Raw genomic sequence first — 26,592 nt, 5'->3', positions numbered from 1 at the left:
GCGTAGGTGACAAAAATTACGGTTATTTAGAATTAAATAACCATAATTACACTTTTAGTATGCCACTGTTTACAGTTATTTATTTATTTTGCTGAAGCTAAATAAGGCTTGCTTCTTTGAATAATTTCCAATGTTAATAAAACAAGCAGATTATGAGAAGTCTGGCAAAGAATGCAAATAAAAGCAGCAAAGACTTCTTTACTTATATCAACCGTAAAAGGAACAGGTTAAATCACATTGGTCCACTTAATGTCGATGATTTAACTACTGATGATCCTACTCATGTTGCTAACAAATTGAATAGGTATTTTGCATCTACATTCACATGAGGAATTATTTAAGGAAAAGGATAACAAAAGTTTATCAAACTAACAGGAAGCTAAATGATTCTGTGATAAATGAGAGGAAAGCAAAAGATAAATTTTTAAGCTAAATAAAAAAACTGGATTAATGTTATTAGTTGATTCTATATTTATTAATGATACTGATTAATTATGGTCAGTAATCAGGCTTAATGTCTAAGTTTGTTAAGGTTGAAAGAGTGGTTAATGACAGTAATCAAGGTAAAGCTACTGCAATTAGATTTAGAAAAAATTAGCAGATGGGCTGAAAAATTGCAATTGAAGTTTAGCATTGACAAATGCAAAGTACTGCATATGGGCAGCAGTAATCCCAGATTAACTTATTAACTGTGTGGTACTAAACTCAGTAAGAGAGAATGAAAATGATCTGCAGATAATTATGAAATCAGATATGAAGTTCTCTGAGCAGTGCACACAGGCTGCCAGCAAAGCTCATGCAGTTTTTGTCAATCATATACAGCAATTTTGCTAGCAGGGATAAGGGAGCAATTATTCCAGTGTACAAGGAGGCCTCATTTTAGGATGTAGATCTGTTGGGAACAGGTGCAGAGAAGTACAAGATTGGTGAGGGGAACAAAAGGGTGGTCTTTCCAAGAAAGGCTTCAGTTCTGCAAAGTGCAGCATCTGGAGACTAAGCACTTGAAAGATGATCTGATTGAGATGTTTAAGGATAGATGTGCAGAAGTTTGCCTTCAGCTAGTGGGTGGTTGATCTTTGGAGCAAACTTCTAGGCAAACTATTGGGGCAGATGGACAGGTGATGTGAGAAGGGGTGTCCCCCCCCTGATTTAAGCTTTATAAGCTTGCTTCCTTGAATCAATCACCACTACTAATACTATCACATATATTTTGTGAGGGCGGAAGGGAAGTAGCATCTGGCCAGCAACAGCTGCTGCAATAATTATAAAATTAACTGCTTGTTGTAAATAGGAAGAATTAATTATGGTTAGTAAAACTTATAATCAAATACACTTAATATAATATATATTAAATTGATATATAATATAATGAAATGTTAGTTTTTTCTTTTGAAGTATGGAATAGCACTTGAATTTGGCAGAAACCATCTCTTCCTTGCAACCTTAAGGAAATGAAGGAATGCTTAATATAATATATTATTAAATTGATATATAATATAATGAAATGTTAGTTTTTTTCTTTTGAAGTACAGAATAGCACTTGAATTTGGCAGAAACCATCTCTTCCTTGCAACCTTAAGGAAATGAAGGAATGCACTGTGGCTCCCATTTCAACCATTGGCAGTGAGTCTGTGATTGATTAGACTACGGGACTGATATATGCTGTGTGACACAAGGGGATGCATATTGGGCATTTGTAAGATTATAGAAATAACTGCGATAGTTCCTTTTTAAATTGGTTTTTACTACATGTTCATATATAACCTAGTTATCGAGCAATAAATTTTTGAAAGTGTTCAATTCATTTATACTATATATATATATATAGCAATTAACCACCCGCTGACTAAAGGCAAATTTGAGCATATTTATTCTACAGCTGTCTTTCCTCAATTTGAATTTATGCCCGTCTTAGGTTCGTAATCTGAACAAGTGGAAGAATCCCACTGAAGAAGTAAAATACCTTCCGGTGTACGTTTCACGGACAGTAAAATCCAACTTGCGATAAAACGGATAAATAAAAAAAAAAGTGGTCAACAGGATAACGAACTTTTGCCATAAATTAGCTGCAACTGGCAAAATTTTAGCGATTGAATACACGTCGTTGAACGCCACGTCCATGAGACATCAGTAATATAGAACTGCAATATCAGAAAAAAAAAAAAGAGATGCTTACTACTGACACTATTCTAAGTTATATAATTCTGTATACTCAGAGAAAGTTAGCTGCATCGATTTTTACGCATAATAAAAGATTTTTTAACTCTTAAGATAAATCATAGAAACACATGTTGATTTAAGCAGTAATATCACTAACAAATCACAAATGGAAGAAGCCATGTTTACACAAAAGCTACTATCCACCTAGTGGTGAAATCTTCAAAAAGTTATGTTGCTACTGTTACAATGTAATGCAAAACATTTGAAACCATGTTAGAAAGAGCAGAAATTATGCCTATATGTGGAGGGAAAATCTAGAGACAATTATTATTATTATTATTAGCCATATGATGCAAGGAAGTCTGAGGCTTAAGCTGCATCAGCCAAAAAAATTTCCCGAGTAGCCCTGAGAGAGAGAGAGAGAGAGAGAGAGAGAGAGAGAGAGAGATCACCAGGAAAGAGAAGAATGATGATATCCAGCTCAGAACCCATCCTTAACAGATGTGAGCCCCTAGGGTTAATTTGGAAGTCATTCTCTAGCAATCCCCCTCCTCTTTCTCCCTCCGTATGTCTTTCACCAAATGATATGCAGTTTTCTGTTCAAATGATACTTGCAGCTTGCTGAAAGAAAAATCCAAGTTTCTGGGATGAAAAAAGGCCCCAGCCTCGACTGAGACAGACCAATTCAGTCAGGTTGTGGAAAAAACATTAAACATTGCTCAAGTTATTAAAGGGGTTCGAATTCAATCCTTTTTTTACCAGGTGTGAGAGGACGGTAATTATAATTACTATATTACCACTAGAGTCCTTTCATTCATATAATGCATTGTATCGACTGTTGAAAGTACGCATAGTGGTTCTTAAACGACCAATTACTTACCGGTAATTGAAAAATATTTCTTGACTGAATGTCTAAGGGTACGAAAGAAGTTGTTTATGCATGTGTACAGCACTTTCATCATTTCTACTAGCCAGGTAGTATGAATGTATAATTATGCATCGTCTATTCATATCTCATATTGCGATCACCTTCCCATATTGTGGTGTTATACTTCATAACTGGGTTGTCACTATTAACAACAGGGTACCTGCACACCCACCGATGAGTAAGCCAACAAGCTTCGAAACGATGCCGTCTGGGTGCTGGTATCCGCCGAGAATAAGTAACATTAGTCGTCTCTAATGCTCATCTGGTGAAACAGTACTTATTCAAAGTAGCGCAATACCTCGGCGACTCGTTGTGAAGGTGATCACAATATGAAATATGAATAAAGGATGCATTCATACTGCCTGGGTAGTAGAAATTATGGAAGTGCGGTACCCATGCATAAACAACCTCCTTCAACATTTTGTTGATGGGAAGGAGGCGTAGCGTTATAGGGTCAATACGAAGCGAACAGATGGTGAATGATCCTGACCCACCTCTCTTAACTTTTGACAATTGAATCACACCACAAGTGTTCTGTTGTATTAATTACATTCTTTTGAAATTAGTCATGAAAACAGCTTACTTTAGAAATCAGTATAGCCATGCTATTTTTAATAAAAAAAATCCTCATATTACAAACTGTATGAAGAATATGAGAAGAAAAGACTCAAATTAATGTTTTGAGGATCATTACAATAGAAGCAACTACAAAAGTGCCTCTGTAGTAATATAATAAAAAAAAAAATAAAGTGCAGCCATTATCAACCCACTGCAGGATAGAAGCCTCCTCAACAATTCATGCTGAGGGAAATGGACCATAATCTGCCACGCTGGTCCAGTGCGGGTTGGCAGATCGACCGTATTCAGCAGTCAGGGGCTTGAACCCCGGTCTACTCAAAGAGCGTATGCTACTGCACTCCCGCTCCTGACCACTTGGGTACGGAGGCCGTTGTAATATAATATACACTGTATTATTAGTGGCTAATAAATGAAACCACCTTCTAAGGAAACCACAGACCCCTTTCTAAAGGTGCACTTCGGAGGAACTGGGTTTCAACATAGTGTATTTCAATACATTTCTCCAAATTCATATTATTTAATACATTTACCGAGAACTGAGGTGAGTGTTCTCTCAATATTGAAACACTATTTATATTGTAGTTTTAAATTTTTTTCACCAACCTTATGTAGAAATAAAACACAACGAAAACTGGAATCTTGATAACTACGTATTTATAATAAATTATATTTGCCTGCATTTACAATAAATTATATTTAACTTTACAACTAAAATCAAAATATACTAGGTTAAGAACAATAAAACACATTAAAATATACTAAATTAAAAGCGATAAAACCATAGCTTTCGAAGGCTCCTGCCTTCTTCTTCCGCTGAAGAAGAAGGCAGGAGCCTTTACTAATCCTAATATAGAAAAATGGGCCTAACACTTAACCCTGTTGGACTCTAACAATAACATTAGTGTGCGAAAAGCGGTGTCCATTGATTACCACCCTCTGTCTTCTCCCACTCAATCATCCCTTTATCTGTAGCAACGACCTGCCCTTAATGGCACACGGCTCCAATTTGAGAAGTATTCTTCCAGGTGCAACAGTACAAAAGCTTTCCTGAAATCCAAGTATATGATATCGAAATTATTTTTTTGCATCCAGGTCCTTTGCGACCGCCTTGTAATATCCAATCAAATTGGTCAGACAAGACTTCCTCTTAACAAATCCATGCTGTGTCTCAACTAAATCAACTGTTTCAAATCTGGCTTATTCTCTCATTTCCTACAAACTAATTTGGGCAAAGGAAATCAAATTGATTCACTTTTCCTGGATATTTCACATGAATTTGACTCTGTCCACATCGATCTTCTGCTCTTCAACCTTTCGTCTTATGGTCTTCGATCACCTTTACTGGAATTTTTTGATTCACTGCTTTGAAATCGTAAACTATTTGTAATAATTGATGGTACTTCATCAACTCGGTTTACTGTTTCGCAAGGTGTCCCTCAAGTCTCACCCTTATGTGCGTTCTTCTTTATTGTTTAAATTAATGATCTGTCTACTTTATTTCAGTCCGTTAATGTTAAGGCAGCTCGATGTAGATAATACTGAATTTTACAAAGTTATTTGTTCTTCAATTGAGTGCGATGAACTCCAGTTCTGTCTTAATTCTCTCTCACTCTGGCTCAATAAAAATAACTAAACCCGTTAAAATGTAAATTATGTGGCTTTCTCTTCAATCGTTCAGTTAGACCCTCCGTCTTCATTGATTATTATATTAGAAACTCTCTAACTGCAAGTGCTGCTACGCTCAAGGGTTTAAATGTCCTATTTGGATCTGACCTTCATTCCTCTCCCTATGCTGATCACGTAATATCGCAGACTTCCAAACTTCTTGGATTAATCAAGTGTTCTTCCTCTATTTTAAAGTGAGACAAAGTTACAATTCTTCTCTACAAGCAGCTTATACTTCCCATTTTTGATTACAGTATTGTGATATTATTTGGTCCCCATAATAGGAATATCTTTCTCGCAGACTTGAGAGAATTCAAATTAAATTCATTAAATTCTTATTCTATCGAAATCGCCTTGCCTTTCACTCTCGAAATTATGGAGCTCTTTGCGGTCGCTTCAGATTCGTTCCTCTTCACTACAAGCAACAACTCTGAGGATCTCTTTTAGTCTACACTATTATAAACCCTGTTATCGATTCTCTTCTTAAACAAATACATTTCACTGTACCCCGCTGGAATTCTCGTTATAAAACTAATTTCTCACTGCCTGTTCCTCGTACTCAACACTTACTTGGTAGTACTCTGCTTCGTTTCCTTCAGATATTGAATATTTTAATATTGATTTTACATGTAATGTAGATTTGTACAAGAATGTAGATCTACAAGTTTGCTACAATGTAGCAAATCTACAAGAATGTAGATTTGCTTGAGCATGTACAGAGAAGGGCAACAAGATTGGTGAGGGGAATGAAGGGATCCTCTTACCAAGAGAGGTTTAAGTATTGCAAATTGAAGTGGCTAAGGCCTAGGCACCTGCGAGGTGATCTGATTGAGGTGTATAAGGCCTTGAATGGGTTGAGCACGCTGAATTCTGATGGGATTCTTCCACTTTCTGAGATTACGAACCTATGGGGGCATAAATTCAAATTGAGGAAGCAGAGTTGTGGAATATATGTGCGGCAATTGCCTTTAGACAGCGGGTGGTTAATTGCCGGAACAAACTTCAGTCTGTCATTGTGGAAATTGATAGCTTAAATAAATTCAAGAAAGAACTGGACAAACATTTTGAGGGAATGGTTGTGTGAATTTTTTTTTTTTTTTTGCTGATGTTACATAACTCGTAGCTTGCTTTCTTGCATCACATGCCTCTATTACTATCTAAAAACAATAAGAATAAAATCTTTCCGCAAAATAAGAAACACTGGGGTCAAAATAGAAACCCTGACCAAGGAAGATGCCCAGAAGATAATAACAAACCCGAAAATTCAGATCTAGGCCTGGAAGCAATGTCTCCTAGAAGAAAAGGGCCTAGTATCACCATATATATAATACGGACAAAGAACTAACACCAGCAACACTCCGGGAAGAACTCTACAAAAGAAACCTGCAACAAGATCATCCGAAAGCCGACCCGACGACACTAATAACACCACGGTACCAGACAAAATCCAGAGTACGAACTGCCAAAACTTGGGTGCTGGAGTTCTGCCGGCAGCATGGAAGACCATTAACCGACACAACAGGGTTTTTATACTCTGGGCAGTCATCGCTACAATGAACACGTGACCGTGGCTGATTCGGGCACACTACGCATACTTATGCCCAAACCATTCCCACATGTGACCACTGCCATAAAAAAGCAGAACCGCCAACATGCGAAAACTGTAAGTCGCAACAAATGCAGGCGGACCATTCAATCAGGGATAACAAGTGCCCTGTTCGTATAAAAGCAAAGGAAATGTATTAACTAAGATTGGAATATGGCAGCACGCCTTAAACACTATAACAACAACTGGATTCATTTCGTCCAACTAAATGTCCAAAGATCCGAGGCAGTCGCGGCACATCTAACCAAAAAAGGTGATGAAGAGAACATAGACATCCTGTTAATACAGGAGCCTTACACCCACAGTAAAGGGGTCAGGGGAGACCCCCTGAATTACAAAATTTTCCAAATAGATGGGGAAACCCCTTGGGCAGCGGTTCTAATAAGAAACCCTAACGACACGGTAACCAAACTAACAAATTACTGTCGTCCTTGGGCGGCGTGCGCTCACATCGTCACAGCCCTGGGGGAATTCTATGCGGTTTCACTCTACTGCAGGCCAGGAGAGGATATCTTACCTACCATAACATATCTGCACCAACCACAAATGAGATATGCAGTCGCAAATGCAGACTGGACACTGTATAGAGAGTTGCTCACCACGGCAATTAGACACAATCTGGAAAACATAAACCCCCGGAGCGACCTGGATGACCTTCAGAGGGAAACTACAAAATTATTACTAAACACCAGTGATCGAGTGAAAAAAAAAAAAACCCAAAACCTGGCACAGTACCCTGGTGGACACCAGAAATTGCAGTACTACGACGACAAATGCAAAAAACAAGAAAAGACTTCCAGAGAGCTCGCAGAACCTGGCCCGAAGATGAGATGGAGGTCCTAAGACAACATTACAGAGAAGCTAGGAACCGTTACACAGACACCATAAAAAAAAGTAAGAAGGGTTCTTGGGAGCGCCTAGTGTCTACTTCTGGAAACACCGACCCCTGGGGCATAGTCTACAAGGTGATAACCAATAAGCTTCCCAGGGGCGAGGTCATTAGTACTACCAGGACACCGGAGGGAAACCTAACGACCACTTGGGAGCAGTCAATGGGCAACATGCTGGACAAAATCTTCAAGGAACCAGCAATATTAACCATGCAAGAACAACACGAAATTTGCAAGGACAACGCAATCTATAACACCTCGACAATTGAACCGCCCTTCACCCTGGAAGAGCTCAGTGAGGCTGCCACCAAGATCAGAAATCGCAAATGCCCAGGACTGGACATGATCGAACCAGAGATCTTGAAAAAACTGCAGAATTTGCACCCCACTTACTACTTACTCTCTACAACAGGTGCCTGGAAACAGGCAAATTCCCCACAGCATGGAAAACAGCAAACACCAAGTTGTTACTTAAAAATCCTAACAAAAAACCGGACTGCCCAGAGTCATATAGACCTATTGCACTGCTCTCAGTGGTCAGCAAACTATATGAGAGACTGCTGCACAAGCGAATCAAAAACCACTATGAGAGGACAAACCTGGCGGCTAGGAATCAGTTCGGATTTAAGCCGGGTTCCTCCACAGTGGATGCACTTGGAAACCTGCTTCGGAAGGCACAGGAATGCAGAAAAAAATACCTACTAGTCATTTCAATTGATTTTGCTGGGGCGTTCGACTCACTATGGTGGCCGAGCGTCCTAGCCAGACTAAGGGTGGCTGCAGTCCCTATCAATCTATACAAGGTAATGGAGGACTACCTATCTTGCAGGAAAGTAGAAATAAATGCCAACTACCAAAAAGTCACAAGATCTGTATACAGGGGCTGCCCGCAGGGGTCTGTCTTGAGGCTACTCCTTTGGAATATGGTTCTCGACGAGCTCCTGAACCTGGACCTGGGGCTGATCGGAGCCCAAGCCTTTGCAGACGACCTTATTCTTACCATTGAGGCTGACTCAAGAGCCCAACTGGAAACTACCGCAAACCAAGCTCTGCAGAAAATACAAAATTGGGCTACAAGAAACCAGTTAAAAATTTCACCGACGAAAACCACATCTATTCTACTAAAAGGAACCCTGCAATTACGGCGTCCACCCCAAATTAAAATAGAAGGTGTGACCATTAAACTTGCCAACCAAATGAAATATCTAGGAGTTATCCTAGACAAAAACTTATCCTTTCAACCTCACCTACAATATATAAGGACGAAGATAAGACGTTACTCGGCACTGGTGGCGAGGGTTACGAGAAAAGACTGGGGATTAAAAAAAACAGCACTAATGTTGTATTATAAGGCAACCTTCATCCCTGCGATAACTTATGCTGCTGCAGTGTGGTACAGCAAAACGACGCTTGCAGTCAATAGGAGAACTCTGGATACGATACAAAGGGCCATTTTACTAACAACCACACGAGCATGCAGAACAGTAAGCACACCAGCGTTGCAGGTGCTTGCTGGAGCGCTCCCCCTCGATTTGGAGACTGTAAAAGCTGGCTTGGTCTTCCTGCATGCCAGGGGGGTTGCTGCCACCTTCCAGGATTTCATAATTGACCCAGCGAGTAGTACAAAAACAGAAAAAGTCCGATTACAGGCTTACCTACTTCGGGAGTGGCAACAAAGATGGACCGATACAACAAAAGGAGAAATCACAAGAAAATTCCTTCCCAACCTCAGCAAAATATATCCCAAGCAACCAGCCTGGTACTTTCCGGGGAAGCATTTGACTTCGCTCCTTACTGGTCATGGTCCCTTTAAGGAGAAGCTGCTTGGGTTCTGCCTTGTTGAGGACCCCAACTGCACATGTGGGGAGATCGAGAACTGGAACCACTTGGTCTACGACTGCCCAGAATACGAAGATCTCAGAGGCATCCTGATCACAAAGATACACTACCTTCCGAAAGGACTGGAATCCCACTTCATTGACACAGAAGAGTAATACAGAGCACTTTCTCAATATGCGCAGGACCTCTTCGAGAGGAGAAAACTGCTAATTACCATAAATCGTGTCTGAAGAAAGATCACCGCAAGTTAAACTGTACAAGACCATAAAATACTATCCAACAGAGTTACTACAGAGAAAAACCTTGAGACAAGTGAGTGAAAAACACAAGGACGGAGCTTACCCCATGAGCGACTGGACTGAAATCGACTCAATATTGAAGAAAAGAGACTTAACGCAGCACAGCTGCCAAACGCCATTTGGCGACTTGAAGAGGGCACCCTAGCCTCCTTCATCTTTAATACCCATATCCCCGGTGGGGGGGAGAGACGGTCTTACTGTCTCATCCCCTTCTCGCCATTCCCACTTTCCCTTCTGGTGGGGCATGGGCATGCCCCACTGTTACTTGGAGTTGCCTCCTCTCTCGACTCCATACTTCTGTCTTTTCCCCCCAGACTTCAGTCTCCCCACCCACTCTACCTGCACATACGCAAGCGAATGCCCTACACATCGGAATTGATTTAATCATCTCCAAATTACGTTTTTCGCCCATACTCGGCGTTTCAAAAATTTAGCGTTATTCCCCATAGAATTTACCAAAAAAAATAAAATAAAATATATATATATATATCTTAGTTTATTTTTTAACTTTCTTTTCCTCTTTTTTTTTTTTTTTTTTTTTAGGTCCTAGCCGCCGAAATCTCAGGAAATTAAGTGGCAGGACCTGCCAGAGTAAATCTTAGTCTACTGGTGTTTCCTGGTCTGCCTCCACGGGGCGAAAGTGGGGCAACGTTGGGCCTCAGTAGGGGTCCAGCGGCTAAACGACCAGATGAACAACGGTACATGACATTACACATATACAATATCCATACACTTTTAAATCTCTGGTATTTCCCAGCGAACTGGTTCACTCACAATGAAAGCAACGCGGAGATGGGGGAAACCCCTTGTGCCGTTTGACCCTAAACACACTTTACACTTTACACTTTACTTTAACATATCTGCAGAGCATATGTACAGAATTCCTGAACGCAAGAATAATTATTGGTGCAGACGTAAACTGTCGCTCACCTGCATGGCACAGCGAAACCCAGGAACGACGTGGTGCTATAAACGGACAGTGTCTTGAGGAGTTCCTCGCAAACAGTTACTTCACCATCTTAAACCGAACAAATAATCTGCGGACCTTCTCCAGAACCATGGGGGAGGCCACAATAGATATTACACTAGCCACCAGATCTATTGCTGACCACATCACCTTGTGGACTGTTACCGAAGATTGGACAACGTCTGATCATAGATCAATCACGTTGAACTTGAACCGATCCATAACGAGAACAACAAAACCAAGGCAAAAGCAATTTACAATATGCTGTCCACAAAGCTGACTGGCCTATGGTCCAGGAGACGCTGCGTATGACTGCCAATGCACTTGAAACGGATAGACTAAATCTGGATCAACATCTTACTATGATAACAAAACTAATCACTGACGCTGCTGACAGAGCTATCAAAAAGAAAAGACTGGGTCTGTCTCCTGGTAGTCCTCAGAGCTCCAAGAACTCAAGCAGGAGATTAACACCTCCAGGAAAAGCTTCCAACACGTTAGGCTAGCTGGCCTACTTTTGAAGTGGAGGCACTGCGGGAGCAATACCGAGCAATCAGAAATCGATATACAGTTAAGATCCGGGAACGGAAGCAGAGTACATGGGAGAACCTGGTCTCTGAGAGAGGAAACAAGGATTCTTGGGGAGTAGTTTTTCGTGTTACCACGAAAGGATTGAAAATTCGTGAAGTTATCCCAGCAACCAGGAAGCCACAGGGAGAATATACCAAGACGTGGAAAGACTCCATTAATATCATCTTGGACGCCATGTTTCTGGAACGCCAGAATCCAACCATCCCGGAACAACCACCAAAACAATACCTACACCATGGCAGAAGTAGAGGAGCCTTTCACCAGGATTGATGCAGCTGCCAAACTACGGAACAAGAAAACACCAGGCGTGGATCTCCTAGAGCCCGAAATCGTAAAAAAGGCTCCCTCCTCTCTACCTGCAACTTAGCATACACCATCCCCCGTCAAAATTTAGTCCGAACCAAAACGTTTTCGCCAAATATCAACTCTGCGGTACTACACTGACAGTGGTGGAGAATGAAAAGGACCTGGAGGTAATTGTGCAGGCAGATATGAAGTTCTCTGAGCAGTGCAGACGAGCTGCAAGAGTAGCTCATGGTGTCTTGTCAATGATATACAGGAATTTTTCTAGCAGGGATAAGGAGGTGATTATTCCCTTGTATAAGGTAATGGTTAGGCCACATCTTGAGTACTATATACAGGTCTGGAGGCCTCATTTCAAGAAGGATGTAGAACTGCTGGAACGGGTACAGAGAAGGGCACAAGATTAGTGAATGGAACAAAGGGTTGCTCTTACGAAGAAAGGCTTAAGTTTTGCAAATTACAGAGTCGGGAGACTAGGCACCGGCGAGGTGATCTGATAGAGGTGTATAAGGCTTTGAATGGTTTGAGCATGCTCAATGCCAATGGGATTCTTCATCTTGCTCAGAATAATCACCTCAGAGGGCATAAATTCAAATTGAGGAAGGACGGATGTCGGATAGATGTGCGGAAATTTGCCTTTGGCCAGCGGGTGGTTGGTTGGTGGAACCGACTTCCATCACTTGTTGTAGAAGTTGATAGCCTAAACAAATTTAAAGCTCAACTGGACAGGTATTTCGAACGAACAGAGGGGTGAAATGGGAGCGGGGTTTTTTTTTTTTTTTTTTTTGGCTGATGCTGAATAAGCTTGCTTTCTTGCATCATATGCCTCTACTAATGCTAATGCTAATGCTAATATTCGACATCTTTTCATGCTCAGCGCCATCCCCTTGCAATCGAATTTAAACTGCGTACATGCGGTTTTTTTTTTTTTTTTTTTTTTGCGGTGGCAGGATCTGACAGAGTCAACTTAGAATACTGGGTACCTAGTCTGCCTCCATGGGGCGAAAGTGGGGCAACGTCGGGCCTCAACAGAGGTCTGGCGGCTAAATGGCCAGAGGAACAACAGTACACAACACCACATTTAAACATTATCCACACATCTGTGTGGATTATCCACATCTGTGAAAGCCAGAGATTTATTTTAAATCTCTGGCCTGCACAGCGTACTGTATTATCTGACAATGTAAACTACACGGAGATGGGAGAAACCCCTGGTGCCGTTTGACCCCAAACACACTTTACACCTAAACATCATTGCTAACCAGATACACCCTTTTACGGCAACGGTCTTCCCCTCTGGCGGTGCCGTCTTTCAGCAGGATAATGCACCATGCTACACCGCCGGGTTGTTCGAGACTGGTTCGCGGAACATGAGGAAAACTTCCAGAAATTGCCCTGGCCTCCAAATTCCCAAGACATCAGTCCCATCGAGCATCTGTGGTTTGTGTTGAAACAGCAACTCCGATCTGCAGCATCTCAACCACGGCCCTTACAGGAGTTAAAGGATCTGCTGGTTACGTGTTGGCACCAGATACCACAAGACACATTTAGAAATCTTGTAGCGTCCATGCCTTGACAGGTACGAGCTGCTTTGGCTTCACGTGGAGGATCAACATCATATCAGATAGGCTGTCATACTGTTTTGGCTCATCGGTATATATATATATATCCTCACTGTATGTTCATAAATACATCATACACAGGAATTCCAAAAAAACTGCTGCTTTCATATCACGTGCTAGTCGCTGTATCTATTTCCAACTGAATATAGAAAACAACGCGAAGACATGCCTATTTTGGTTTCTACAAATTGTTTACAGTAATGTAATGCGTTATCCATTGCCATCGTTAATAACGAAACTATATAAAATATCTAATTATTATTATCATGCTATTATTTATTAATTATCCTTAAGGGATTTTTTTTCCCACCCCGTGACGGTTACTGGTACCAAGTGCATGGGGTGGTTTATTATTATGATTAGCTGTTGCGCTATATTAACTTCATTCATGAGATGTTGTGTACAGTACTTTGTCGTAGTTGCATGTAGCAAGCGCTGTGCTTGTGCATTGATTTTCCATATAACAGGCGCCATCTAATGGTGAAAACTTCATTTCTTTTATTTTTGACATTGTATAAAAAACATTATGGGAATCCTGTTCTCCCGAAACTTTACTAGACATGTTGGACAGACAACTTGTGTGATCGAGATCCGCTAATATTATTATTATTATTATTATTATTAGCTATATGGTGCAAGGAAGCCTGAGGCTTATGCTGCACCAGCTAAAAAAAAATTCCCGAGTTACCCTAAGAGAGAGAGAGAGAGAGAGAGAAAGAGAGAGAGAGACAAAAGTAGAAGGGAATCACCATGAAAGAGAAGAATGATGACATCCAGCTCAGGACCCTGGGTGTGCCAAGCCCATACTCACTAGATGTGATCCCCTGGGGTTATTCGTGAAATCCGACAAATGCTGACTTGTTGTGATTTTCTCTTGTAGAGAATATGTGTCCTCATTTTGAATTTAAACCAAATAAAAATAGAATAATAAATATAATATATAGGATATTAGGAAATATTAAAATTTTGAAATATTATATTTCAAGTCAAGAAATCTTTTACCTGAGATTTTTTTCGGGAATAACTGCATCCACGCAAGATGTAATCAGAATAGATGGAAATTATTCCATCTGCTTAAAGAATGCATGCATGGCAAATAATTGGAAGTATAATGGGAAATAATTACCCGAAGCTTGATGGGGGCTTTTCGTTCATAATCTTCAAAGGGGAAACGAACAAGTGTTGAAGGCCGTATATATAACTCCGGCACGTTCCATTGCCGTGGGGGTGGGGATGTTTAAGTAGGCGAAAGGAAGAGAAGAAGGACAGTAGGAATTTTCCTACCCCTTTGTATTTCATCATAGTTTGGGAATTTGAAAATCTAGGGATTTAGATTCTATTATTTTTTTTTAACTGTTTAGAGCTAATTTTATTTTTCAGATAAATAATTTTTTTAGGAGAAACAGAAAAATACAACTATTGTTTAGATTTATTAATTACATTAAAAACAAATAAAACTAATGTATTTTAACTAGAAAAATAAATCATTCCTTATTTATTAACATCAACCAGTCACATAATTTTATCTTTTTAGTCAAATAAAAATTTCTGCAGGCGATAAAAATTTAGAGCTTTGTTTCAATTTATTTATTAAAATAAAGAAAAACGTGTTTAATATAAATATTTTTAAGATATACAGTTTTTTTATTACGGCAGGAAATGAAAACAGGAAAAAAAAAAAAAAAAAACGTTGTACTGATGGGGAGGCCGATAACTCAGTTATTTAAAAGTCAGTAAAATTTAAACACAAAGAACAACAAAAATTGGAGACTCATGATAAAATATTTACAGAGGCGGACAAAAAAACTGCATCACCTTAAAAAAAAGTAGCATTTGTAGTGAAACGTATAAGATATTGTTTGATTACAGTTATTTTGTTTGTCGCAAAGCAAAGGTATTGCGTCAGATTAAGCTTTTATTGCATCAGACAGTAATTGCAAGGTTTGCATCAGCCGTTTCTATAAATACGGCGTTGGAAGTGTATACACGCTCATTAGTATCCTGTTTTTCAGAGGTGTAAGCATGGCTCCATCCGAGCAATATGGCCTTAGTTGCTAATGCTCCTAAAAACCAAATAACAAACAACAAACAACATGGCTCCATATGTTCAGTTGACACCAAGAAAAAAAACGTGTAGCTGTTGCTCTGTCCCAGGAAGGGCTTTCAACGCGTTCTATCGCTAATAAAATAGGCTTTCCCCAGTCAACAGTATCCCGGATGCTGAAATTAAAGCGTGAAACCGGTGATGTGAAGAGAAGACCTGGATCAGGCCGTAAAACATCCCCAGGGACTCACATATGTGAGTGTGGGCTTGGCACACCCAGGGTCCTGAGCTGGATATCATCATTCTTCTTTTTTTTCGCTGGTGCAGCATAAGCTTCAGGCTTCCTTGCACCATGTAGCTAATAATAATAATAATAATAATAATAATAATAATAAGAGAGTGACTACGCCTTCCCAAGATCGATATTTGAAACGGCTATGCCTTCGTAATCGCCATACTAGTGCTCCTGTTCTAAAGCTGGACTTTGAGATGGCCTCTGGTGTTGAAACAAGTGCACGAACTATACAAAGACGGTTTTCGGAATGTGGTGTGCACGCCTATGGGCCCAAGAAGAAGCCTTTGTTGGCCAAACAAATGAGGAAGAAGCGACTTGCTTTGGATAAAACGCATGGTTCATGAACAAAAGAACAAAGGACACCGTGATCTTTTCTGATGAATCGAAATTCAACCTGTATGGCTCGGATGGGAAGCGATATATCAGAAGACGAAAATCAGAGGTATACCATCCTGACTGCATAATACCAACTGTAAAGTTTCACACAATCAGATGGCCTGGGGATGCATAACAAGCAAAAGGGTGGGGCGAATTAAGTTTATTAACGGAACGGTGAATGCAGAAGCCTAAACTGCTACTTTGGAGGAGTGCCTGAAACTCGTTGTTAGGGGTTACCACACAGACGTCCAAAACTGCATTTTCAACAGGACTCAGCACCTTGCTACACACCAAAATTGTTAAGTTTTATACTATTTAGATTTAATGATGAGTTTGTCTTCTTGTCTTGCAAGGCTTAAAACAGTGGTTCTCAACCTTTTTTTAATAACGGCACCCCTACTCAATCTACTCAAATTTCTGCCTGTCAGACCCGTTTCTCTGTGTCTCTCTCTCTCTCTCTGTATATATATATATATAATTACATTCCATAATACAAATTATATATATATATAATAATTTTATTCTTTATATAGAGGTACTAAGTAAACATCAATTATAAATCACCACAAAATTAAAAAGATACTGTACACCGTTTTATAATGAAATAAACATAAATAAAAAATAATAATAATAAGTTTAAGTAACTTATTTGTAACAAATTACGTGGCACCCCTGGAATATTGTTGCGACACCCCGGTTGAAAACCACAGGCTTAAAACATACTCAATGTTTTACCTCGTTTTTCTCCCTTAAAGTGCAATCATACCTCAGAAATGCTGGCATTACAGTGTTAGACTGACCCGGCAACAGTTCATAACCCTATTGAAAATTTCTGGTACATAATGTCGTCTAAAATTGCTCAGAAGAAGCCAACATGTAAGATTCTGCTGCAGGAGAGCATTGTAAGGGTGTAGTACCACGAAATTGGGCAACCGTACATTCAGAAATTGATGAACGTTGCAAGGCTGTAATTGCAGCTCGAGAAGGAACAACAAAATACTGAGGATTTATTTTGCTGATTTACAGTACAAAACACTATTACGTTAACTTGCCATTTCAATTTGTACACGTAACTGCAATAAATTATATGTTATGTGTTTGGTTGTCATGATTGCAATTTGAATGATATCTCGTATTTCCCTTAATTGCGCATTTTACCCTTTGTGAAGATATTTATTAAATTAGGTATATCAGGTGGAGTCTTTTTATTGGATTTCATTTATTTGCAAAATTTGCAAGTGATGCAGTTTTTTTGTCCGCCACTTATTAACTTTTCGATTACTAGTGAAATACCAGACTTCCAACAGTTAGTGAGAAATAGTTATTTATTTATTTTTAGTGCAGTATACTAATATAAAAGTTAGGTAATAACTTAAACTGTTGATGAACCTGCTCAGTTTGCTAACAGGTTGAATAGGTATTTTGCACCTACACATTCACACATGAGGAATTCGTTAGGGAGGCAGATGCCAGAAGTTTATCAAATCGAAGAGGGAGCGAATGATTTTTTAATAACGGAGAGGGAAGCGGAGGAGAAACTGATGAAGTTAATATTAAAAAAGCACCTGGGGCGAATGGGATCTATCCAATTATATTTATTTTTATTTTATTTTATCTTTCTTATTTTTTATATTTATTATTTTTTTTATCATTATTATTACTCTTTTTTTTTTTTTTTTTTTTTTTCGCTGGCTTTCAGGTCTCGGCAGCCTGGGAGCAGGATCGCTGGCCACTACTTTCGGCGGGTGCGGGATTTTGGTGCATGAGGCACTGTTAGAATACTAGACCCAGGCCCGGTACTACGTGCCCAAGGGCGGCCATCAGGGAGCAGCTGTCCAGGTGTCGACTGCTCCCTGGTGGCGAAGAGGCCTGCCATACAGGCCTCTTTTGCAGAGGTTCTGCACAAATTCAGTTTATCAGGTGGAGACAGGCGGAAGTCTAGGTGTCACCATAGAAATAATAATAATAACGTGACGGGTATTGCTACCAAGTGCACCCTGTGTACTTGGTAGCAATACCCGTCACGAGGTGGAACCCCCAATCAGGGAGAAATAATAATAATAAGGAAAGCAGCAAAGCAGGTTATCAAATCCGTAGCCATAATTAAGAGAGTGTCCTCGGATTCAGGGGACTGGAGAGGTGCGAATTTGTCTCCAATTCACAAAGGGTGACACGAGTAATTACAGACCTGTTACTTTAACTTCTGTTCCCGGGAAAATAATGGAGTCACTGATTAAAGAAGCATTTCAGGCTAATTACAGTTATAGTTCAGACAAGCATAAATTTGTTAAAGGGCAGTCTTGTCTGACCAATTTGATTGGATACTATAATATGGTCACAAAGGAACTGGATACAAAAAATAATTTTGATATCATATACAGTACTTGGATTTCAGGAAAGCTTTTGATACTGTTGCACATGGAAGACTGCTGTACAGATTGGAGCAGTATGACATTAAGGACAAGTTGCTACAATTGATTAAAGGTTGGTTGAGTGGGAGACGACAGAGAGTGGTAATCAATGGACACTGCTCTTCATGGACTAATGTTATTACTGCAGGTTTCCCAGTGTACGGTGTTGGGCCTATTGTTGTTTTCTATATTTATAAATGATATTGATGAAGGTATATCAGGCTTAATGTCCAAATTTGCACACGATACGAAGGTTCGCAGGGTTGTTAATGATAGTACGCTACTGCAACGGGATCTAGAAAAGTTGGACAGATGGGCTGAGAGGTAGCAACTGAAGTTTAACTTTGACAAATGCAAAGTGCTGCATATGGGTAGTAGTAACCCTAGAGTGACGTAACAATTGTGCGGTACGACACTCAGGGTAGTGGAGAATGAAAAAGACCTGTGATTTTCGGTTTTTTTTTTTTTTTTTTGGAGCATTAGCAACTAAGGCCATATTGCTCCGGGATATGCGGTGGTCATTCCCTGACCTTTCCACATCCTCCGTATTTGGTGATGACGGGCTCGAACCCCGGTTTAATCAAGAAGCGTGTGCTACGCACTGCTGCTCCTTCCCACCTGGCTACGGAGGCGCCTAACCTGGGAGTAATTGTGCAGTCAGATATGAAGTTTTCAGAGCAGTGCAGACAGGCTGCCAGAGCAGCTCATGGGGTCTTGCCAACGATATACAGGAACTTTGTTAGCAGGGATAAGGAGGTAATTATCCCTTTGTATAAGGCATTGGTCAGGCCACACCTTGAGTACTGCATACAGGTCTGGAAGCGTCATTTTAGGAAGGATGTAGAGGTGATGGAACGAGTACAGAGAAGGGCAACAAGATTGGTGAGGGGGAACAAAGGGGGTGCTCTTACCAAGAAAGGCTTAAATTCTTCAAATTGCAGTGTCTGGAGACTAGGCAACTGCGAGGCGGTCTGATTGAGGTGTATAAGGCCTTGAATGGTTTGAGCAAGCTCAATGCTGATGGAATTCTTTCTCTTGCTCAGATTGCGCACCTGAGGGGGGCATAAATTCAAATTGAAGACAGACAGTTGTAGAATAGATGTGCGGAAATTTGCCTTTAGTCAGCAGGTGGTTGAATGCCGGAAGAAACTTTCATCTGTCGTAGTGGAAGTTGATTGCTTAAATAAATTCAAGAAAGAAATGGACAAATGTTCGGAACTAATGGATGAGTGAAATGGGAAGTGTATTTTTTTTTTTCCTTTTTGGCTGATGAGGTATAAGCTTGCTTTCTTGCATCATATGCCTCTACTAATGCTAATGCTAATGCTGCCCTAATTGAGCAGGAACCGCCTGATAAAAAAAAAAAAAAAAAAAGAAAAGAAAAAGGAAACGCTCCGATTAGAGCAGCACACTGGCTTGTAATCTGTGCGGGTTTCGCAGGCTGTGCATCAGAACAGACTAATATTTATTAGCAGAGTAGACGCAAGATGTGGGTACTGTTCTGATTACTGATGGGAGTCTGCTCTGCTTTGCCTTCCTCAACACCAAATGTCTGCTATTAACCTAGTTGTACCTCCTTTGTTGAGTTGTGTAGTGGCAAGGGTTTTCAGCTTGGATTTTATATTCTGATTAATGATCATATATAGTTGATGGCTGCTGGAAATGGGTGGACATTATTTAGTTTATCTGGACTTGCTGCTAACAATGTTTACAGTCTGCTAAGGTGTACCTCATGTAGAGAGAGAGAGAGAGAGAGAGAGAGAGAGAGAGCATCTTTGGTGAACCTAAACCCATCACTTCTTTTGGGGTTCATTAATTTAAGCCAGCTAATATGGATTCTTCTTTCTGGTGGCATCTTCCTTCAGTCTGAACTTCATCAATGTGCACTTTTTATAATTGTGGGCTGATGGCGTTTTAGTGAGCTTCCTGTCTGGAGGTTGTAGAGTCTGGGCGTCTTTTACTGGACTGGACTAATGGGATCTGTGTTTTAAATATATGTATTTATGTGTATTGTATAAGTGGATTCGCGTATCTGTGCTCTAAGTACGGTATTGTATGATACGGCTGTGATGCCAGTTTTTGGCAGGGAACGTCTATTATAACAAATAAAAAAATATATTAATTCTTATTTATATATATATTTTTTTTCATCTTTTCTTTTCTATGCTATTCGTTATAATTTATTTAACCTTATACTATTACATAAATACTACATTAAATTTTACTTAATACAAAAACTATTTATTAATTAAAAAGTTGTTTACGCACTAAAAGTGTATTTTTATATTATTGTAATATCCCGCTCGGCTCTAGCTGCTTAGCACTCGTCGGAGTGCGGGTTCCTTAGGTTCTACGTATTTCCCATATTTTCAAAAATGTCTCATGTGCTAGCCGTCAATTTTATTTTTCCAATTTCGTAAAAAAGTACTCCTCGGCCTTTGTCCACCTCATCCCACGGTTCTTTATACTGATGCAGGTGCACTTGTGTCTCACTGTACTGAAACCGCAACTTTTCATCATCCTGAACCCATAAATTCTAAAAACTCTTATACACTATTACAGCTAAAACAGTAATTTATATATAAATTACAATATATATATATATTTATTTATTTTTTTAATGAAACAGTGCAGATGCTATCAATTTCGTTTTTACTAGTAGGCACAATTACAAACAAAAACTCATGATGCAATTTTTTTATTTTGGCATACAGCCAACAGCTCAGACCTGTTACAGATGCATACAAGCTGAAGGATAAGTGAATACAAAAAAAAAAAAAAAAAAAAATATATATATATATGTTGCTAAATGAGCTGGTAGAATTTTGTCCTGTTGTTAGTGTTTATTCTCGATGAATAATATTATTTATTGAAATGACAAAAAAAAAAAAAAGACCTTTCGTCGCTGTCATACAATGATAAAGTTCAAATTAAACGATGAAGGTGCCTCTACATTTATGTAGCCAATTACTTAAAATAGTGTTGCAATACTATTAAACAGTGTTATGCAACATTAAATTAATTCTCATTCATATGCACTGCCCTGTCAGTTTATTAGAATCTAGCGTTCCTATGGCGGCATGCCTCCCATCATTGTCAAATGAAATGGTTCCACATCACATCACACAAGTTGTCTGTCAAACATGTCTATGAAACGGTCCGTGACGTACCAGGTCAAATGGTACGACAGAGCTATTAGAAGAACTGTAGTGCTTTAGTGGCATCTTTAGAGGTGAACCATGGGAAAGATAGGCGACATCATGATCTCATGAGGACTGCATGATCGCATATGGCGTGAATCTTCGTTAAGGGCATTATTGGAGCTCACCCGTGTATGATGTAGACACTGTCCAAGGCAGTGGCGTTTAACTGTAAAATGCCATCATTATTATTATTATTACTATTATTATTGCTCTTATATTATTTCACCTTGATTGGGGGTTCCACTTCGTGACGGGTATTGCTATCAAGTACACAGGGTGATTGTTGTTGTGTCTGGTGTTACTGGTGGTAGAAGAATTCTCTGACTTTCTTACAGGTGTTCAAGATTACGACTTTTCGAAGTTGCTTGTAGGTGTTCGCTGGGAGACCTATTGCTGCTAGGCTGTTACGTAGGCTGTTAGTGGTTGACACGATGATGGGATGGTTGTAACTTGTTGCATAAGCCACATCTCTTTGATCTCCTGTCTTAGGTTCGTGTACTTCCGAATTTTTTCCCCACGGGTTTTCTGCAGGTTGCCAGTGTTGGGTACCGGTATGTCAATCAGATAGGTAGCATTTTTCTTCTTGTCCACAAGGTTTATGTCCAGTCTGTTGTACGGAATTGTCTTATCCATTATTATGGCGCGGCCCAAGTACAGCTTGTAGGTTGGGGGCTCCAGTACTGCCTCGGGTTTGTACTCGTAGTACGGTACACTTTCTTGGATCAACTGGTATTTCCTTGCTAGCTTCTGATGTATTATCCTAGCTACCTGGTCGTGTCTATGAGTGTACTCAGTCTGGGTGATCACATTGCATCCCTCGTTGATGTGTTGGATCGTCTCTGAGGCCAGTAGGCATCGTCGACATGTGTCATCGGACACTCTGGGCTCCTTGGCGATGTATTTTCTGTAGTTTCTGGTGTTGATTACCGGGTCTTGGATGGCGAGCATGAATCCCTCAGTCTCGAGGAGAAAGTGGCCCGCTCGTGAGCCATGAATTGGAAGCAATTTTATCTATCTGATATTGATGGAGATCATTGTAATGTTTGCCATAGAGTGTCTTCTTTGCCCATCTTTCTAGGTTCGTTTGTATCTCCTGGTTGGGAGGGGACTCCTCGCTTAGGTTGAGTGGGGTATAATGCTTGTATATCTTCCTTATGGCCTGGTGGAGTGCTGCTGCTGTGCGTTTCTGGAAGTAATCATTCAGGTTAGCAATCGCTGTTTTCTGTTGCTCGATGAGATCTATCATACCCCTTCCTCCTTCTTTCCGAGAAATTGTCAGTCTCTCCATGGCTGACTTCGGGTGATGTTGGCGGCTCTTGGTCATCATTGTCCTTGTGTTTCTCATGATATCCTCCAGCTCAGTGTTAGTCCAATCTATTACACAGAAGGAGTAAGTTAGCACTGAGACTGCATAGTGTTTATGGCTTTAACTGTGTTCCCTGCGTTCAGCTTTGCTTTCAGCAGGCTTCTGAGTGTCTAATGGTATTTTTCGTTCAGGCAGGCCTTAATTTCCTTGTGCTGTAACTGCTGAGCCTGCATCATCTCCAAGTATTTGTAGGCCTCTCCTTCTGCCATGGCTTCGATCTCTTTAGCAGTCTGCAGCTGGTAGTTTCGGTTGACTAATTTTCCCTGGTGCAATTCGTGGGTCTTGCATTTGACTAGACCAAATTTCATCCTAATATCATTGTTGAATTCTTCGGTGATCCGGAACAGTTGCTGCAGTACATCAGGTGGGTCAGGGTGTACAGGTTCTTCCTTACCTCTTTGAGGTTATATCCGTACTTGCTCTTGTTGATTACGGTGGATAGCGGATTAAGTGCTAGACAGAACCACAATGGGCTCAGGGCATCTCCCCGAAAGATTCCTCTCGTGATGGGGATTGGCCTGGTTGCGATGTTCTTGACCTTAATGGTGATACTCCATTTCGCCATCGTTTCTCCTAGGAAGTTTGTCACTATCGGATTGACTTTTTTGTAGATGTTCAGCGTCTCTATTATTATTATTATGTATTATTATTATTAGCCATATGGTGCAAGCAAGCCTGAGGCTTATGCTGCACCAGCCAAAAAATTTTTGGCTGGTGCAGCATAAGAGAGAGAGAGAGAGAGAGAGTGCGTGTGTGTCAAAAGTAGAAGGGAATCACCAAGAAAGAGAAGTACATAACGTTGGTTGGTTGGATTCTGTGGGATTTAGGCGCATCAGCAACTTAGGCTATACAGTATTGCACCGTATATATGTCTGTAAGTTGCGTGTATTATCTGATCTTGCTGTTTGAGAACAAAAAACCCGACTTTTTGTGGAAAAAAGGCCCATAAAATTGTGAAAATGGCCCAGTGTCTTGGTATGTGACACTGCTGATGTAAAAGGAACAGTATTTCAGTCATGCGAGTACCCTTTGTTATTTATTTAATTTTTTTACTTTGTATTAATTGATCAAATAAAGTGTGAAAATAATCCAGTAAACTTCTGAGAATAATCTGTAACGCTTTAAGGAATTAAAGAGAAAAATAAATCTGTCATATTAGGACCACCCATGAGCTATCTTATCTGGACATAAATTGTCTGTGGTCGATTTGTCTGCACATAAACTGATCTCTGGTCGATTTGTCTGTTTTTCTGGACGAAAAACCTGACACTCATTCAGCTACGGAGCTAAAGACGCCCATAAAAGTTTCTCATGTCATCGATGGGATTCGAAGCCGGATTTTACCCAATGTAGGGAGGATGGTAATTACAACAACCAATGTGCTACTGCGCACACAGATTACATTCTTCTCAGCGTGGAAGTGATTATTTTCTCTCTAATTTCCAAAAAAAAAAAAAATAAATAAATAAAAAAAAATAGACTGTTAAGGAAAAAATTATCGGGTTACACGCAGAACTTATTTTATTTCGTAAATGAAGAATTTGTATTTAAAAATGTATACGCGTTTCTTCTTAGCTATTAAATACCACTCTAGTTTAATATATTAAATTTATTAATTAGGAATATTACTCAATGAATTAGTAAACGAATGATTTATATTGTGAGTTTAGCCACATGCTCTATTTAAATGATCAATTTTGCTTTATAGGCAAGTGTTTACTCGACTAGAGCAGCCTTCCCCCACCTTTGTCCTCCGGACAGAATAGTGGTTTCGCCACTTGACACTTGTCTGGAGAGGTCTAGGTTCGATTTCCGTTTATAACTGGAGGAATTTCTAAAAATCCTCTATCGAGGCTGTAATTAGCCGATCCCAGGCGGAGGGAATAGGGTTTTTCCCTATGAGTTATTTCGAGTTTTATCAGCTTGCGCAACATACAAATCGGCTCGTGAACACACACTTAAGCAGACAACATACAACGGTGCAAATAGTCGTTGTCGCTGATGCACGTGAAACTTTACAACGACAGCAACTCTTGTTCACTCATAACGAAGGTTGCAAATAACTTGAGCAAACAGAGGCTGCCCTAAGAGGGAACGAGGTGCTCATCATGCCTGGGCATGTCCCACACTCATAAAGATTTATTTACGAAAGCACAGCGTCTACATTTAAGTATTTAGGATTACCATACGTGGTGTACTAGTAATAGTAGTGGCAAATAAAACAAGAAAGCAAGCTTATACAGCATCATCAAAAAAAAAAAAAAAAAGCACTTCCCTTCCCCTCTAATAGTTTGTCTACTTATTCCTCGAATTTATTCAAACTACCCACATCCACAACAACAAGTGGAAATTTTTTCCAACAATCAACTATACGCTTACTGAAGCGTATAGGTAGCAAGAGAAAGGAACGATTCCATCAGCATTGATCTTACTCCATCCACTCAAGGCCTTAAAAAACTCAATCAGATCTCTTTGCAGGTGCCTAGCCTCCAGATACTGCAATTTGCAAAACCGAAGCCTCTGCTGGTAAGCGCACCCTTTTGTCCTCACCAATATTGTTACTCTTCTCTGTAATCGTTCTTATGAAATAAATGCCTACAAAAAAAAAAAAAAAAAACCTGGCGGTGGAAAGTATAAAACCGAATGAAGTCACACTTCATTTCTTTTACCAATAACGTACATGCACACTGCTCACAATAAATAAAGAAATAAAACAGTATACAGTACTGTATAATACGCTCGCTCTACGCATAGGTGCAGGTTTCGATTTTTAGTGGGCATGAGATAGAGTTACAAAATAATATTTAGAACTAGCGGGAAGATGATGTTAAAATACTTTCGTCTCAGCAGTCTAAGGGGCCACTACCCATATCCCTTTGAGTTGGCCACCGACTACGGCTGTATAATATGCCGCACCTGAAACCAAAACGACGTTATATAGATCAGTCACGTTGTATGTACAGATTGTTGGTAAACTAACTTTCTAATTTGTTTCACTTATAAATGAGAATGAGAAAGAAATTCTGAATATTACTCTGTATTTTATGCCATTTCCTGTGACGGCTGACTCGGAGAAAAGAAATCGGTTGAAAAACTACTCAATTTATTTTTCTAATACGTCCGCTTCATCTGTAACTCATCCTGTCCTCACGAGCGCTTCGTGTGGCAAAGAAAATAACGCCATTACAACCAATGTTGCAATGCTATTACTTTAACCAAACCTTATATATATATATATATATATATATAAGGTTTGGTTAAAGTCAATATATATATATTGACTTTTATTATCTCTTATTGCCCTTTTGTTTGCTTCGTTGGTGCATGTGTCAAATAGAAGAAATTATCTCAACAGTGTTTGTTCCAAGTTTAGAAAACTCTCTCAAGAATACGAATTAATGTAATTTTAAATAATATATTTATTTACTTAAACGAGTTTAATAGTC

The 26,592-nt window shown here is 39.7% G+C and overlaps 1 protein-coding gene across 2 annotated transcripts in view; it reads right to left on the bottom strand.

Annotated features, from left to right (window-relative positions):
* The window catches only part of LOC150090664 (peroxisomal ATPase PEX1-like), a 311,554-nt gene that overhangs the window by 242,747 nt on the left and 42,215 nt on the right, over nt 1–26,592 (bottom strand). The window contains exon 1 of one of the 2 annotated variants that reach the window (XM_090379356.1): nt 2,177–2,271. The exons of the other annotated variant lie outside the window; for it this stretch is intronic. The gene's annotated coding sequence lies outside the window, so the exon portion shown is untranslated. Of the gene's footprint in view, nt 1–2,176; nt 2,272–26,592 lie in introns of those variants that run through there. 2 annotated transcript variants of the gene reach the window in all.

This window comes from Mastigoproctus giganteus, chromosome 1, assembly GCF_048544385.1.
Source record: "Mastigoproctus giganteus isolate SK-2022 chromosome 1, ASM4854438v1, whole genome shotgun sequence".
NCBI lineage: Eukaryota > Metazoa > Arthropoda > Arachnida > Uropygi > Thelyphonidae > Mastigoproctus > Mastigoproctus giganteus.
The sequence above is the reverse complement of the archived record's forward strand: the minus strand, read 5'-3'. Positions and strand labels throughout refer to the sequence as shown.